The sequence below is a fragment of the Tupaia chinensis genome, unplaced genomic scaffold (genome assembly GCF_000334495.1).
Source record: "Tupaia chinensis unplaced genomic scaffold, TupChi_1.0 Scaffold000355_1, whole genome shotgun sequence".
Lineage (NCBI taxonomy): Eukaryota > Metazoa > Chordata > Mammalia > Scandentia > Tupaiidae > Tupaia > Tupaia belangeri.
The window spans coordinates 1,687,736-1,703,860 of record NW_006159850.1 but is presented as its reverse complement, the minus strand read 5'-3'; the positions used below and the strand labels follow the sequence as shown (position 1 = coordinate 1,703,860).

At 58.2% G+C, this 16,125-nt stretch overlaps 1 protein-coding gene across 1 annotated transcript in view; it reads right to left on the bottom strand.

Moving 5' to 3' along the window:
- LOC102499047 (zinc finger CCHC domain-containing protein 14) overlaps nucleotides 1-16,125 on the bottom strand; it is a gene marked incomplete at its 3' end in the record, with an annotated part of 72,788 nt that overhangs the window by 48,008 nt on the left and 8,655 nt on the right.

The following is a 16,125-nucleotide window of genomic DNA, read 5'->3' as shown; positions in this document are numbered from 1 at the left end:
CCCACACACAGCGCCCCGCAACTCGAGGGACACCACCCGAGAATGGCAGCGGCTCACTGCCAGCGTGCTCACGGTAACACGAGCGGAGAAGTTCTACCAGCCACTGAAAGCCCACCTCTGGAGGGCTTTACAAGATGTTATCAGAGTTAACCTTTGAGATTACATTTGTAACTTAGCTAAATTGGGCAGTTTCACTCAGATGTCACAGTATCTACCCTCATCCAGTGGCTCTGAACGTCTTTCCCATTAAATACGACAACGGCAGACGCGAGGCAGATGCTCGCTTTACGCAGAGGTCTTCGGTCCCTAACGGGGTGGCTCCAGGAGTCAACCCGGAGGCTCACATCCTTAACGACGTGCTGAGTGTGACCACGGTGTCTGTGGCCGGCTGGCCCCGACTCGGCCTACGAACCACTCTGAGCTACTGGGGCAGTCACCAAGGACAGCACGAGCTCCTCTCCACCTCAGCGCGTGGTGAGCCTCCCTGCCCCAATGGAGAACACATCAAGAGCTGGTCATCACAAGTGCCCTCACACAACACGTGCCAGCCTCGGAGCTCCTGGCCTCTGGAGGAGAAAGAGGCAGGAAAGGAAGGCTGTGCCAGAATGGGGCTCCAGCCTCGGCCAGCCCAGGGCACGGCATGGAGCAGGGGATCCGGTTTCAGGTGGGGGGCTTGGGCTTCTTGTTTTGCATATGAGGCGCTCAGGGATTCTCATTTGCAGCCAGCCCAGGTCCACCGGGCCCTCCCTCATCTGGGAGTCCCCAGCCAGAGGAAACAGGAAGTCCTCTCTGCGGATTAGCAGGAAAAGCTGGGGGCGCCCATCTGCCCAGCTACAAACAGAACAGGCAACTGGGGGCGGCCCCGCCAGCACCTCGCGCCCAGCTGGCAGAGACAGCAAAAACCCTCCGCCATCCCAGCTCCCGGAGCGGAGGTGCCCGCCCTGCTTGCCCTGCTCGGTGTTCCCCAGGGCGTTCTTCTCAGTTTTCCAAACGCTCAATTTTTCCAGCCGAGCCTTTATCTTCATTTGCTCTTAGTTTACACTGAAAGCTGTCTTCACTTGTGTTTCCCAGAAATGCCGTGGGGGTTTCTTTGGGGTGAGTTAATTTGCCCCACGTGGCCAGTGCGGTCGACTCGAATGCCGTGACTCAGGCTCACGCTGCGCTCCAGTCATCGCCATACACAGGAGAATGTGGCGTCAGTCCCCAGCGCGGCCTCTGCTGCTGCGCAGGAGGCCAGCGCAAATGCTCTGCCAACGCCTGGGTAGCCCATTTCCGTTAGTTCCGAACCTCCTGGAAGAACACACCTGGCTGCACCTGCATATGCCCTGGGCTGCTGCTCCCCGATCCTGGCTGTCTACTGCAGGGACTCCCCACACCCCGACATCCTCGGCGAGAATGCCAGCACAGCCAGCCAGAGCTTTGGTCGCATGGCAGTGCCCTCTGCACCTGGCTCAGCACCTGCTGCACCAGGGACCCCAGCACCACCACCTAGGGCCCCGGGGCCCAAGCAGCTCGCAGAGTCCACCACTAGGCCGAGCCAAGCGACCATGTGCCGATGTGTCCAGGCAGACCTCACTGGCACGCAGGCTCTGATCTGGGAGCCTGGGGTGGGCCACACCCGCCAGCTCCCAGCCAGGCAAGCTGCAGGAGTGGCCAAGGTCCAGAGCTCGCCAAGGGCAGGCACCCTCCCTTTGGGTAGGATGCCAAAGGGTCCCAGTCCCCTTCCTACTGAGGAAGCCAGGTCAGAGGGTGTCGAAAAGCCCACCAGGGGAGACACCCTGGTCACAACGGCAACAGCACCAGGGAGAACCAGCTTGCCACCAGTGTCTTCCTCCAACGCCGACATTTTTAGAGAAGGTCTAACTTGGTCAGGGATGTATAATAGAAAAGACGAACACTGGACAGGCTGCCTCAAAGCTCTGTGCTTAAAATTCACCTTCACAGGCCAGCAGGTGGCATGGCGGTGAAGGCAAAGGACTTCCACACAGCCAACTGCAGTTGGGGTCCTTTCAGGCCGACAGGCCTGAAAGCCACAGCAGGCGTGTGTATGTGCATACCCCAACCTTGACAGGAGAATGGAGGGCAAGGGGCTAGGGCATGGCCATACCCGAGGGGCAGCCTCCCGCTTCCCCTCCCTGTCTCTGGCAAGCACACGCTATGGTAAAAAACTTACGAACAATCTCACCTTCAAGTCCACAGGTCAGAACTACATTTTAGAGAGTTTTGCTGTAGGACACGTGTGCTCACCAGAGAGATGGAGGGACAGGTCACCCCTCAGGGGTCACTCCACAATCCCTTCTCCATTCTCCTCTAGGATCTTGGGCACGCATGCACACGCAGCCAGTGTGAGTTTCAGGTCACTGGGTCTGGAACTCGTCCCTAAATGGGACGTGACCATTACTCCGTCTGCAGGTCCCAAGAACCACAATTTTTAGAAGAGATTTTTTTTAATTGCAGAGGGAGAAAGAAAGCACTCCCCAAAGGGCATGGCCTTGCCGCACTCTCTCCTCCATTTCTCCATCCTGGCAGAATTTGGGGTGCACACATGCACACAAGCCTGGAGTGGTTTTCAAGCCACCAGATCCAGAATTCAAACCACTGTAGTCCTATAGGGTCTGTCTCCCCACACTAGCCCATGGAGCCGGCCCAGAAGAGATTGAAATTTTAAAAACCTGTGTCATTAAAAGATCAACCCAAGTCATCCCTATGGGCACACTGACCCCAGTCAGACTTAAGTGGGACGCCCCACCCCACCAACCCTGTCCGACAGAGACGCCCCGACAACCCATTAAAAGGCAGCGGAGCAGGGCTGGAGTTTGACCTTCGCTGTGCCAACGACCCTTCCGGCAGCTTGAGGATGCCTACCGACCCCTTCCCAGAAACGTTTAAAACGCCCAAAGACACAGGACTGCGAACTCAGCCAGCACACTGGGAACAGCCATGAAGTGTTGAAGGACAGACAAGCTTCTCTTCTCCAGCACCCCGGGAAGCTGGTGTGAGATCCTGCCACAGCGGCCATGAGCACGGAGGCTGTTTCGAGATGCCTCTGGCAACTGGGACAGGACAGGTCCCACTGCTGACCCAGTCACAGAGGCCGTGCCATTTCTGCAGTTCCCTGCTTCCCGGTGTCAGGAAAGGCTCCACCTCCGGCTACAGGCTGAGAGAGCAGAGCCACAGCCCCCACCCTCGGGCTGGGCCCTCCCTGGGGAAAGAAAAAGACGGGCTGGGCCCTCCCTGGGGAAAGAAAAAGCCCGGGGACACTCAAGGAGGGGGACCTCTTCCTTCCTTGCTGCGGCCCTGGCAATCTGGCCTGACCAGAGAAGTGGCCCCTGGACAGACTCGTCCTCGCGTCCTCCCAGCAGCTCAATCCTCACATCGATGACCCGCTCCAGCGCCTGGGCCATGCAGCGTGGTTGGCCGGCCCTCGGTTCTGCAGGACAGACCCGATCTGACCTCCTCACCAACCGGGAAAAAGCACACCGCAGCACTCAAGGGTGTGCGCTCACAGCCCGAAGTGACCAGACCCCGTAAAGCCACTGTCCTGAGAAACCAGCACTTGAATGCGCGGACGTGCTGTGATCCAAACAAACCTCTGTCGTGACGACGGGAACCAGAGGCCACACGGCCTTGAGCCAGGTACTGGCGCTGCTGGGGGGCTCCCACGCCTGTGCACCCTGGCTCCACATCCTCTCCTCGGCGGACCTGGACAGTCCCAGTTCCCATGGCAACCTTAACAAAACCCTGTCAGAGTGGCGCTCACCGTGGCCAGCAAGTGGGACTTGGTGCCACTGTCTCCGCAGCCCACTCAGAGGGACCTTCTCTAAGGACATGAGTAACAGTGACGCTGCCCAACGCATGTGTGCTAGGAGGGTCACCTTAGCTTTCAAAGCGCAAGTTAAGGGCCGGCAGGTGGTGTGGAGGTTAAGGCGCTAGACCCCACATGGCCGACCCTGCAGTTTGAGTCCTGGACCTGGTGGCTTGAAAATCATACCAGGCATGTGTGCATGTGTGCCCCGAATCCCCAGGAGACTAGAGAAGAAGGGGCTGCACACGGCCACCCCCTGGGGGGGCGACTCCTCATAGCCTCCCACATTTGCTTCTGGCAAGTGCTCATGCCCTATAGCACAGAAACAAACTAAATTAAAGGAGCAAATTAAATGTGAACAACAGAACATCCCGAGAGTAACAGTTTAATATGTCCATAAATCCGTATCTGTGTGAGTAAATGTCACACGGCCTTTCAAGACTGCGCCGAGAAGAGCGCGATGGGGGTGTCGGGGCGTGCACACACAGAGGCACCGGGAAGGCGGAAGGAAACGCGCCAACACACGGAAAGTAAGTGTTCCTGGGCGGTTTCGTATGGCCCGGTTTTCCAACTTCTCTGTAAGGGAGTCACTACTTTCAGAATCAGGGGAAAGCTAGACAGCAAAGTCTAAATATAACACCTTCCTACAAGACGCAGATGACACCGAACGCAGAGGAGAGCCACCCTCCTCGCCCCGCCCCTGCGAGCTGGGTGCCACCAGAGGCACTTCCAGAAGTGCTGGAGACAGCCTGGGCCAAGAGGAGGCCTTCCTGGGCAGCCCAGGGGCCTGGCGGGGAAGGCAGCCCTGGGAACAGGCCTCCAGGGCGGAGTGCACCCTGGCCTCTGCGATGGGCACGTGTGAGTAAGCTCAAATCCCCACAGGATGGAGAAATGGAATCGACAGGACTGCGGCATGACCATACCCCATTGGGGTGGCCCCTCCAGGGAGGGAGCAAGTGGGGAGGTGGCCTAGACCCCAAGGCCAGGGAACCACAGCAGGCTGGGCAGGCCCCGAGTTGGAGCCAGGCGCAGGGGCCCTGAGGCAAGAGGAGCAGGCAGAACGCCCTCCTGGCTGCAGCTCCTGTGACGAGGGCCGGCCCCTCAGCTGCCAGCACCTGCAGGACACCCCTACCCCAGCACGGGCCAGTGAAGAAGCAGACCGGCATCCTGAGACACTTTCATGGCAGTTGAAAAAGACCAAAAACATAAATAAATAAACCCATAAGATCAAAATGAGAAGTGATTAGTAAGCGTTTCACTGGAATAGTCATTACACGTCTCTGAAAACCAGAAGGAAACAGACAGCTTACTAGTGAGATCTATTTGCTGACTTAGGCCGAGTGAAAGCCAACGCTAACCAAAACCTGTTTTCCATGGAAAAGCATTCCTTCTAACCTTACTTACCCAAGCACTGCTCATCAGAGAGCGGGATGGTTGCCGCTCGGCCTCAGCAGAAGGCACCAGAGCCCCACGGCGAGCCCCTGCTCCTGAGCAGTGCCCGTCCGAAGCGCCACACCTGGGGGCCGGCGGGTCTCGGCCAGGACATGCCACCACCACTAAGACCTGCTTGGCAACACCTAGTCCACAGAAGCGTCTTTCTGATCAGGGAGCCTGACAGGACCTCTCCGTCCCCGTCCTCTGTGGAGTGGGGACGGTCCTGCCATGGGCTGTCCTGGGTATGGTAAGGGTGAAGACTGCCAGTCCACGGAGCGTGGCTCCCAGAGAGCCCATCACACGGCCGCGGGTGCCGTAGGCCACCTCCACCTTCGGGACCTCTGCTGTTAATGAAGCCCAGGGCCCCCAGCACTGCTCCTGTGAATGTTCTGGCCCAAAGCCCGTCTAAGTACCAAGGTTCCCAGCAAGAGACCACAGTAAGTGCACTGTGCCATGAAAGCCGTCCCGGCAGTCAGCAGTGGGGACGGCAGCTTCCGGCCTCCGGACGTGCTGCCACGGACACTCAGGCCCTGTGGACAGCGGAACGGCCAGAACGCAAGTGCACATGAGATGCAGGCGCAGAGCAGGCACAAAGCGGGCTGAGCAGAGGGGGTTGAGCAGGGGGGGCTGAGCAGGGGGGCTGAGCAGAGGGGGCTGAGCAGAGGGGGCTGAGCAGAGGGGGCTGAGCAGAGGGGGCTGAGCAGAGGGGGCTGAGCAGAGGGGGCTGAGCAGAGGGGGCTGAGCAGAGGGGGCTGAGCAGAGGGGGCTGAGCAGAGGGGGCTGAGCAGAGGGGGCTGAGCAGAGGGGGCTGAGCAGAGGGGGCTGAGCAGAGGGGGCTGAGCAGAGGGGGCTGAGCAGAGGGGGCTGAGCAGAGGGGGCTGAGCAGAGGGGGCTGAGCAGAGGGGGCTGAGCAGAGGGGGCTGAGCAGAGGGGGCTGAGCAGAGGGGGCTGAGCAGAGGGGGCTGAGCAGAGGGGGCTGAGCAGAGGGGGCTGAGCAGAGGGGGCTGAGCAGAGGGGGCTGAGCAGAGGGGGCTGAGCAGAGGGGGCTGAGCAGAGGGGGCTGAGCAGAGGGGGCTGAGCAGAGGGGGCTGAGCAGAGGGGGCTGAGCAGAGGGGGCTGAGCAGAGGGGGCTGAGCAGAGGGGGCTGAGCAGAGGGGGCTGAGCAGAGGGGGCTGAGCAGAGGGGGCTGAGCAGAGGGGGCTGAGCAGAGGGGGCTGAGCAGAGGGGGCTGAGCAGAGGGGGCTGAGCAGAGGGGGCTGAGCAGAGGGGGCTGAGCAGAGGGGGCTGAGCAGAGGGGGCTGAGCAGAGGGGGCTGAGCAGAGGGGGCTGAGCAGAGGGGGCTGAGCAGAGGGGGCTGAGCAGAGGGGGCTGAGCAGAGGGGGCTGAGCAGAGGGGGCTGAGCAGAGGGGGCTGAGCAGAGGGGGCTGAGCAGAGGGGGCTGAGCAGAGGGGGCTGAGCAGAGGGGGCTGAGCAGAGGGGGCTGAGCAGAGGGGGCTGAGCAGAGGGGGCTGAGCAGAGGGGGCTGAGCAGAGGGGGCTGAGCAGAGGGGGCTGAGCAGAGGGGGCTGAGCAGAGGGGGCTGAGCAGAGGGGGCTGAGCAGAGGGGGCTGAGCAGAGGGGGCTGAGCAGAGGGGGCTGAGCAGAGGGGGCTGAGCAGAGGGGGCTGAGCAGAGGGGGCTGAGCAGAGGGGGCTGAGCAGAGGGGGCTGAGCAGAGGGGGCTGAGCAGAGGGGGCTGAGCAGAGGGGGCTGAGCAGAGGGGGCTGAGCAGAGGGGGCTGAGCAGAGGGGGCTGAGCAGAGGGGGCTGAGCAGAGGGGGCTGAGCAGAGGGGGCTGAGCAGAGGGGGCTGAGCAGGGGGGGCTGAGAAGGGGGGCTGAGCAGAGCGGGCAGAGCAGGGAGGCTGAGCGGGGGTGGGGGGCTGAGCAGAGCGGGCACTACCAGAGAGGGACAGAGAGGAGGGGAGGGCCACACTCCAATCCCTTCTCCTCCTGGGATGTTGGGCATGCACGCACACATGCCCAGAGTGATTGTCAAGCTGCCCATTCCGGGACTCAAACCACAGTCGACCACGTGGAAGTCCAGCACCTCAGCCACGGTGCCACCTGCCGGCCCCAACCTTGTTATAATTAATCTGATGTTGCTGTTTATAAGTATAAACAAAACCATGATTGGAATAAGTTGTTCAGTTCATTACATTCAAAGCAAACTAAAACATCTAAGCTTACCATAACTCAAAGTCTGCTCAGCATTAAAGGACTAGAACTAGAAGCAACAGTCCCTGGAAATAAACTGGTCCACACACAGCTCTAAAGGAGACGAGTCCGGCAAAGCATCGCAACACCACGAGGCTCCCTCCTCGCTCATGGCTGCGGGCTCCGAACTTTGTACTCGCAACCCGCACGCTGGAGGGCCGACTGCCACACCAAGGAGTTTCTCCCAACGACAGCTTTCACACACTGGCTTTCAAATATGTTTTAAAAGTAAAACTAACAAAGCAGAATACAGAGGTTAAAATTCACTAAAACCCACACTTAGGAGAACGTAAGAGTCATTAGATAGAAGTAAGGCAGAAAGACGGAGCGCGTGCTGGTAGTGGGTGTCACCGCACAGCCCGGACAGCGGGCACTGAGGGAAGGCAGCTAGCTGCCCACGGTGGCTCTTCCCAGCAGCCACCCCACCTGCATGCCAGGTGCGCACAGGTTGAGCCCCGCTGGTGGCAGGGACTGCCAGGCTTCAGTGACCGCAAGACACACCATCTCTCCCTGCAGTCAGCCAGTTGTCACAGAAACACAGCATGTGAGTGAGGTCCAGGACAAGGATGAGACAGAAGGACAGCCAGGTATGTCCAGCAGTGGGGTTGGGGCAGTCGCGGGAAACGGGGCCACATGGCTGAGAGAACGGCAGCTGCGGAGGCGCAGGGAAAGCAACACGAGGAAGGAAGAGGCTGCAAATGCAGACGGAGGTGTGCACAGCCAGGTGGACTGCGAAGGTGGCTGAAGGTGGCGGCGCACCACGCTGAGGACGGGGAAGGAGGCTTCCCCAGGCACGCATACTAACTAAAGAGAAATGGAAACCCCCTCCAGTGGGGCAAGTCCTCCACAACCCCTTCTCCTCCACTTGTCCTTCCCCATGGGGACTTGGGACAAGCATGGACACACAGGCCACAGTGCTTTTTTTCAACCCACTGGGGCTGGGATTCAAACTGTGTGGCTGGCCGTGTGGGATCTGGTTCCTTAACCACCAGGCCAAGGGGCTAGTTCCTGATGAGACGCTTGTTAGAGGCTATAAATGGGGTCAGGGAGACCAGGTGTTACAGTACATCAGCCCCAAGCCCAGGAGGTTTCAAGTGTCCACTTGCAAATAAAACAAAAACCAAAAAAACAAACAGAGGGCCAGCAGGGGCTGGGGTGGTGAAGGTGCGGGACTCCCACGTGGCTGACCATGGTATGAGTCCCAAACCTGGCGGCTGGCTTTCTCATTTTCTTTCTCTCTCTCTCTCTCTCTCTGGTCAAATTAAAAAGTAGTAAATAAAATGAAATAATATTAAATATTAAACATAATTCTTAAAAACTAAATGATAGCAAAGTCCAAAGACAAAACCGAAACCAAATACTTTCTCGCAGCTCCCACTGAAGACCACTCCCTGAAACTGACAGAGCTTCTGGAAAGTGGGCAAGCCGACCAGCTGGCAAGGCGGCCACAGCCTCGGGGAGCCCACCAAGCCCTCACAGAGCGGCTCATGTGGACACGCTTCCCGCCCTCGGCAAGGCTGCAGGCCAAAGGCCCTCCGCACTGCGGCCTGTCTTCCCCGCCCGAGCAGCTATGGCCAGAGCACGTGCAGTGTACCTGCTCAAGGCACAGGGACACGGACACTCGGACCTGGACATGGCGGAGGGCACTCTGCAGGGCACACCTCTGGACAAGGGACACTGGCCTAAGTGTGAAGCGCCCCGTGACACAGGGCGGAACACACCTCAGTGGAAATGCCGGGGACAAGCGGCCGCCAACAGGAACTGGTTACATGACACGTGCCCTGGAAGGCTCTTTACGGACTCCTGTCCAGTCCCCACGAGAAAGATGCCAAGAGAAGAGACGAAGGGTCGGCCACGTATGGAACACCACGCCAGCCACCTGCGAATACACAGGCTCTCCGGAAGGCTCTAAAAGTAACTACGACCCACAAGCAGGAAGCAGGTGGCTGGGGAGAGAGTACGAGACCCATTTTTAGGTGTGAAACGAAAGTGACCAGCCGCAGGTGAGGCACAGATGGCGCCTGTCCCGACTGTCCCCCGGCAGGGGGCTCTCATCCAAACCCTTTGGTACCTTTTCCATTTCTTACCTCTGCTGATATTACCCATTTATAGATTTTTCTTTTTTAAAAAAATTTAATTAATTAATTATTATTTAATTTGACCGGGGGGTGGGGAGAAAGAAAGCAATCCGTCAGGTCTGAGATTCCAACCGTGGTCAACCAGGGGGAGTCCAGAACCTTAACCACCAGGCCACCTGCCGGCCCCTGTGTCTTCTTAATTTAGGAGACTACTGAGGCTTCTCTACTAGAAGCCAAGCCAGCAGGAGAGGTGGGGCGAAGGGCGGCCGAGGTGGCAGAGGTGCTCCGACAGGTCGGGAACAAGAAGCAAGCGCCCAGCTTGGGGCGCCCCGTGACCAGGCGAGGCCCTGCGTGTAGAGTGTGGACCTGCGGGTGTGGAAGAAGGTGCACACAGCTACCTGCACACACACAGCAGTGGCCACGAGGGCACACAGCCACCTACTGAGTGGGGCCACCTGGGGATGAGGGACAGCGGACTGAGGCACACAGAGAAGAGCCACTAACAGAGCAGGACAAAGTCCAAGGAAGGGTTTGTTGTCTTTAAAAGACAAACTGGAGAGCCGCGAGCATGTTTACAGCTGAGCGGAAAAACCACGGAGGTCAAAGATTGGCGAGGGGAGGAAGGGGACAGAAACGGCCAAGTCCAAGGGCCTGGCCTGGCAGGTCCCAGGGAAACAAAGATGTGGCCATCAGCAGGCAGGACCGGCCTGGACAGAAGGAAGCCGGGGACGTTACAGAGGGCACCGACTAGGGCTGACACCTGGGCTGGACTTTCCCGGGAGCCCACCTGCCCCTCTCCGATCCAGAGCACCCTCCTGGCCAAGCCACAGCCAGCAGTGTGGTTGGTGCTCACGGAGTTGCCCGCGGGTCGAGCCACAGCCTCCAAGGAGCACGTGTGGGTCCAGGGCTCGAGTTCAGCCCGGGTCATACACTCCACACATGATTAGAAGAGCAACGACTTCTACAGCCAGCAGATGGCGTGGTGGTTATGTTGCAGGACTCCCACATGGCTGACCGCGGTTTCAGTCGTGGAACTGGCAGTTCGAACTCATGCCAGGCGCAGGTGCACGCGTGCCCAAGATCCTGGGAGGAGGATGAAGAAGGGATTGAGCCGTGGCCATCCCCGGGAGGGAGATTTCTCACTTTTCTCTCACTGTTTCTGTCTCTCTCTTTCCCCTTAGCGAGCACACATGCCGTAAGACCAAAACCTCTACAAAAAAAGGGCAATGAGGGACCAGCAGTTAGCGTAATGGCTATGTCGCTGGACTCCCACGTAGTCGACCACGGTTCACGTCCCGGACCCGGAGGCTTAAAACTCTCGCCGGGCGCGTTTGCGTTCGTGCCCAAGATCCCGAGAGGAGAATGGAGGAGAAGGGATTGCGGCGTGGCCATCCCCTCTGGGGGGTGATTTCTCGCTTTCTGTCTCTCTGTCTCTGTCTGTCTGGTGAGCGCACGCACCCTATAGCAAAAACCTCTCCAAAAAAAAAATTCCTCTTCCTGCATCGAGGAGGCCAGCCCAAGTGGACGGAGGAAGAGAGGGCCGGTCCACTACCTTCGCCCTCCGTCGCCTGCCGGCCAAGCTATGAGACCACCAAGGAAACTCACTGGAAAAATGCACACACCGGAAGCCTGCTCCATACGACAAGTGACCGGACAGCGCCACAGAGCAGAGTCAGAAGGCCTGGGTTAGTGGTGTGCCCACACCTGCTGACCTCTGCCGCTTCTCATGCTGCCTGGCATCGCCTTTCCACGCCACATTCCGCACAGAAGAGACAAAGCCGAGCGGAACAAGGCACATGTGAACAGCGCATGCAAGCACAGCCTGGCTCCAACGCCAGGGCCAGGGCCAGGGCCAAGGCAGTGACTCCAGAGGCACAGCGGCCAGCACACAGTCGCAGCCAACGTGGCGAATGTGAGAAGATCCCATCAGGTGCGTTCGACGGCTTCCGGGTGCCCCCACTCCCGTGACAGGTACCCCCCATTGGAAGGCGGTCTCAGGAGGCCTACGAAGGCCAGCCCAGCCCCATGTGGGAGGACCTGCTCTGCCGTCGTGACCGCGGCCGCCTGCATGGAGTTCAAGGACCCGGCAGCTGCAGCCGCCCAGGAGAGCAAGTTGAAAGCTGGAGACAAAACGGCCCCGAGGGCACAGCTGTCCTGTGGCCACCGGCACTAACAGCACTGCTCCGGACAAAGTCCGTGCCTGCAGAGTGCCAGACGACGCTCGGCTGCAGCGGGCAGGGCTCAGAGTTAAGGAAAACCAGAGAGGCCCTTGGACCTCCCGTGATAACACGGGACAAACTGCACAGCGTCACCTTTGGACCGCACCTCGGTTACTGGCCGCGCCGAAGTGGACGCTCTACCCGCCTGGGCGACAGGCCATCGGGTTACCCCAGATCTGTGGCCGACTGTGCACAGCTCACCCTCGGGCACTCCCAGGGCAAGCCACAGCGGACAGTTCCAGAACCACACCCTAGGACACACGGACAGAGGACACGGGCCCTGGAGAGGCATTAGTTCAGCACCCTCAAAGGAAAAAGGCAACCCCAGGAGCAGCTTCGGAAGCATCGGTGCCACCAGGAAGAGACTCAAGGCCTGCGGGCTGTGGCGGGGGAGCGGGCGCAGACCCACCAGCCAGGCAACCTCGGCAGCAGGACCCTGGCCGATCCGGGCCCCAGCCCCAGCGCAGGAGCAGGTCCCTGGGCTTTCCCTGCGGCTCCTCGGAGCGAGCGCAGCTCTGCACACTGGAAATCCTCCCGGCAGGGCACCGAGAGCCGACCCTCCGGACAGCCACTTGGACGCGTGGTGACGACGGCCCAGGACGGTTTGTTGAGCATCAAGTACAGAGAAGATAAGACCAAGAGTACTGGCTGTGAAGAAAAAAGGCTTCGAAATAAGACGTGAAACAACCCAAATGCCTATCTGCCCACTGAGGAACGGATAAACAGAATGTCCCCACCCGCAGTGGAGCGTTACGTCAGCCTTAAAAAGGAGTGAGGTGCTGTCCCCAAGTGAGCAATGACAGCGGAGCCCCGTGACCACAAGAAAGACCCCTGACTCCCACACTGTAAACCGATGTGAACTTTATCTCAACAAAGCTACTGAAGAAAAGAGTAACAGCCCGTTGTCACTGACACAAAGAAGAGACGGCAAGGGATTTGTATCAAGTTGTTTCCAAAATCACAGCTTTATGATGAAATAAAATGAAAAGAGACAAAGCAGTGCAAGATGCAACCCCACTGTGGTGGAAGGCAGGCACTCCAGGGCATCCTATCTGGCCGGCCGGCAGGTGGGCGGCACCTCCCAGCCCCTGCAGAGGGCAGCTCTGCCCTACCAGCAGCCCGCTACCCACGGTTTCCTTCCTGAAAGTAAAATGCGTCTATTCTCAACTCCCCACTGTTATAAACGTCTTCCTCGAGTACTTGAAACAACAGTAACTTCAAGTTAAAAACAGAGAGTTTGGAGAAGACCTGCAGTATGGAGTGTTTCAAAGGCATGGAGAAAGCAATGAACATTGGAACAGGAGAAAGAATTTTAAAAGCAATGACATCTACTCCCTAAAAGGAAAACACAAAGTGTCTAAGCTCAAAGAATTCAAAGGAAAATACAACAGCTTACAAAAGAGACACTGATGGACGTAAGGGGCTGCTTCCTCAGGGTGACACCAACGTTGGCTTGAGAACACTCACATGCTAGATTTTGTCTGAGTTGCAGACTTAGAGCAACTATGGGTTTATGGATGATATTCAGGCTTAACTTTAAAGCAACAAAGGAGCAGAGAGTAAAGTGAAAGTGACTGCAATGAGTTTAGCAGTGACACAAGGAAAATGGAAAACCAGAAACCACAGCTGTTTCGAAATCATGTAAAGGCACAAGGTTACTTATTTAAATAACTTTCATTATTAAGAATAATAGTCTCCAAATTTCCCAGGATAAATCAAAAAAAGTCAGTGTTGGGACCAGCAGATGGCATAATGGTTACGTCTCTGGACTCCCTCGTAATTGACCATCAACCACAGTTCGGGTCCGAACCTGGTGGCTTAAAACTCCCGCCTGGCATGTGTGTGTGCATGCCCAAAATCCCAAGAGGAAAATGGAGAAGGGATTGTGGCATGGCCATCCCCCTGGGGGTGACTCCTCGCCTTCTGCCTCTTCTCTCTTTAGATAGTACGGCCACCCTATAGTACAAACTCTCCAGAAAAGAGTCCGTTTAAGTAACTACTTGAAAGTCAACTTAGAAAACAGTAACACTATGGGACCAGCAGTTGGCGTAATGGCTGTCACTGGACTCCCATGTGGTCAACCGCGGTTCGCATCCTGGGCCCGGTGGCTTAAACTCATGCAGGGCGTGTGTGCATGCATGCCTAAGATTCCGAGAGGAGAATGGAGAAGGGATTGCGGTGTGATCATCCTCCCTCGGGGGGTGATGGCTCGCTTTCTGGCCCTGTCTCTCTCTGGTGAGCACATGCATCCTATAGCAAAATCCTCTCCAAAAAAAAAAGAAAATAACTCATGGAAGAGACATGGGTACCCTACAAACACCTTGTTCTACGCTGGGGCACCTCCATAAAAATGGACTCGGGCCCAGTTGCGGAGGTGTGGACCGCAGGGTGCCCTGTGCAACACTGGAGCCACGTGGCAGGCCGTGTTCAGATCCAGGGTCCACCTGAACATGCAGAGCACACCCTCAGGTATGCCCAGTGATCCTGGAAGGCTGGGGAGGAACAGGGGTCTCTCCCCTCCCTCTCTTGGAAATAATCTTTAAAAAAGAAATTTAAAAAGTCAGAGAAGTCTCGGAACAGCATTTACTGCTTGTCTGCAGACGCTTCGCCTAGTTACCTACGTTACCCTGGAAACAAGCATGCGCAGCAGGTGCCGACCCTTCCTTGACGATGGGGAAGTACTGAGAGGCGGGAGGACACCGGTCAAGGTGCACGGCTCTCCACGGTGAAGGGCACCCAGAGTGGAAGATCGGCCCCTCCAGCCCACCGCTGGCATTGTGTGGGGCAGACAGGCCCTCCCACGGGAGGCGTGTTAGAACCAGCTCGCCAGCCCCACCAGCGCTGCCAGCACCACCTCTGCACAGCGAGGCACCGGCACACAGGAAGCCCCTTCAGAGCTGCGCGGCCACACGGATCATCGGGCCTGGCTCTCACACGCAGGGCTAAGCGTGTAAAGCTGCCTCGGCCGACGGAGTCTGTGACCAGGAGACGACCGGCAGGCACTGCCTGGCTTGCACGGCCCCTCAGACACCGCGCTGCCTTCACTCCAGTATCTCGCTTCCTGCCCAGCACACGGCACGGGCTCACACGGAGGTGAGACTCGAACCCAGACAGAAAGACAACCGTGGTCTGGGCGGTAAGTGTCACCAAGCGATAAGACGTCGATAAAAGCCAACATATGAACCACAACCACTTCTCACAGGAAGACATTAAAAACAAAAGCCACAAGCTAGGGTTGAAAGCCAGTTCAAAAAAAACGAAAACCAAAGCACCAGCGAGCCAGACGCTTCCTCCTGCTCCCTGCACCTGGAGACTGAGTCCTATGGAAGCCAGGACTGCAAAGAGCTTACAGAGGCCCTCGGCGTGGCCGGCCGGCTTCCACACAGGGCCAGTCTGTGAACCACGCTAGGGGCACTGTTTGGGTGCTGGGTTCCAGGGGCTATTAAAAATAGCTTGAGCCCCAAACACTGTGTTTACAGGTCTGAGACATTCAGCCACGCGTGTTTCTACGGAGGTCACCATGTGCCCTCGCCATTAAAGGGGGTCTTTAACTGAACCTGACATTCCTTAGGACTCCAGGCCCTGGGACCCAGCCAGCCTGGGCCTGCTTCTACGGGAAGGCGGGTCAACAGTAACTGTTTTGCAAGCATTTAAGGCTCTGGAAATCCGTTTTCTTGTTACCATAGCCTAGCTCTTCAAAGCAGTCAAACCACCCACACACACACCATGCACAAACACACAAGACTCATGCACACGCAGGTGTGTGCACACAAACGTGCCCACATGAGCACACACACCTGCACACACAGACACACATCGAAACCCTGGCACCTCCGGTGGATCTGCCAGTCCTGGGGCCCCAGGCCGGGACCCACACGTGCGTGGAGGACGGCGGTGCCAGCCCACTCCCCTCTCCACTTGGCTAGAGCTTCTGGCCCGGCCGCTGCTTCCTTCCTAGGGAACACCAGATCTGAGGAAACCAGGTTGACACAACGTTTACCTGTCATGTGTCACCCAAGAGCCTTATTAGAGGACAAAGGCTTTTATCACGTTTCTAGCTAGCCAGTGGAGGACAGGCTTTACCAAGGGCCGCAAACTCGACCAGAGGGGCGCCCTCCTCCCGGTCTACCACCAGGAGCCCAGAGCCCCGGGAAGGCCCAGCATCCCCACGGGCGCGGGGAGGGTGTGAGGTGGGGGCTCGGGTGGAGGAAGGAGAGTCGGGGTGCAGACTTGGGAATGTGGGCCCGCGCGGGGACGCGTGCAGGTGTGGGTGCAGGCTTGGGATGCGGGACTGGGGCTGGGCAGGGCTTGCGGCGAGGGCGGGGCCGGACTGCGGGCG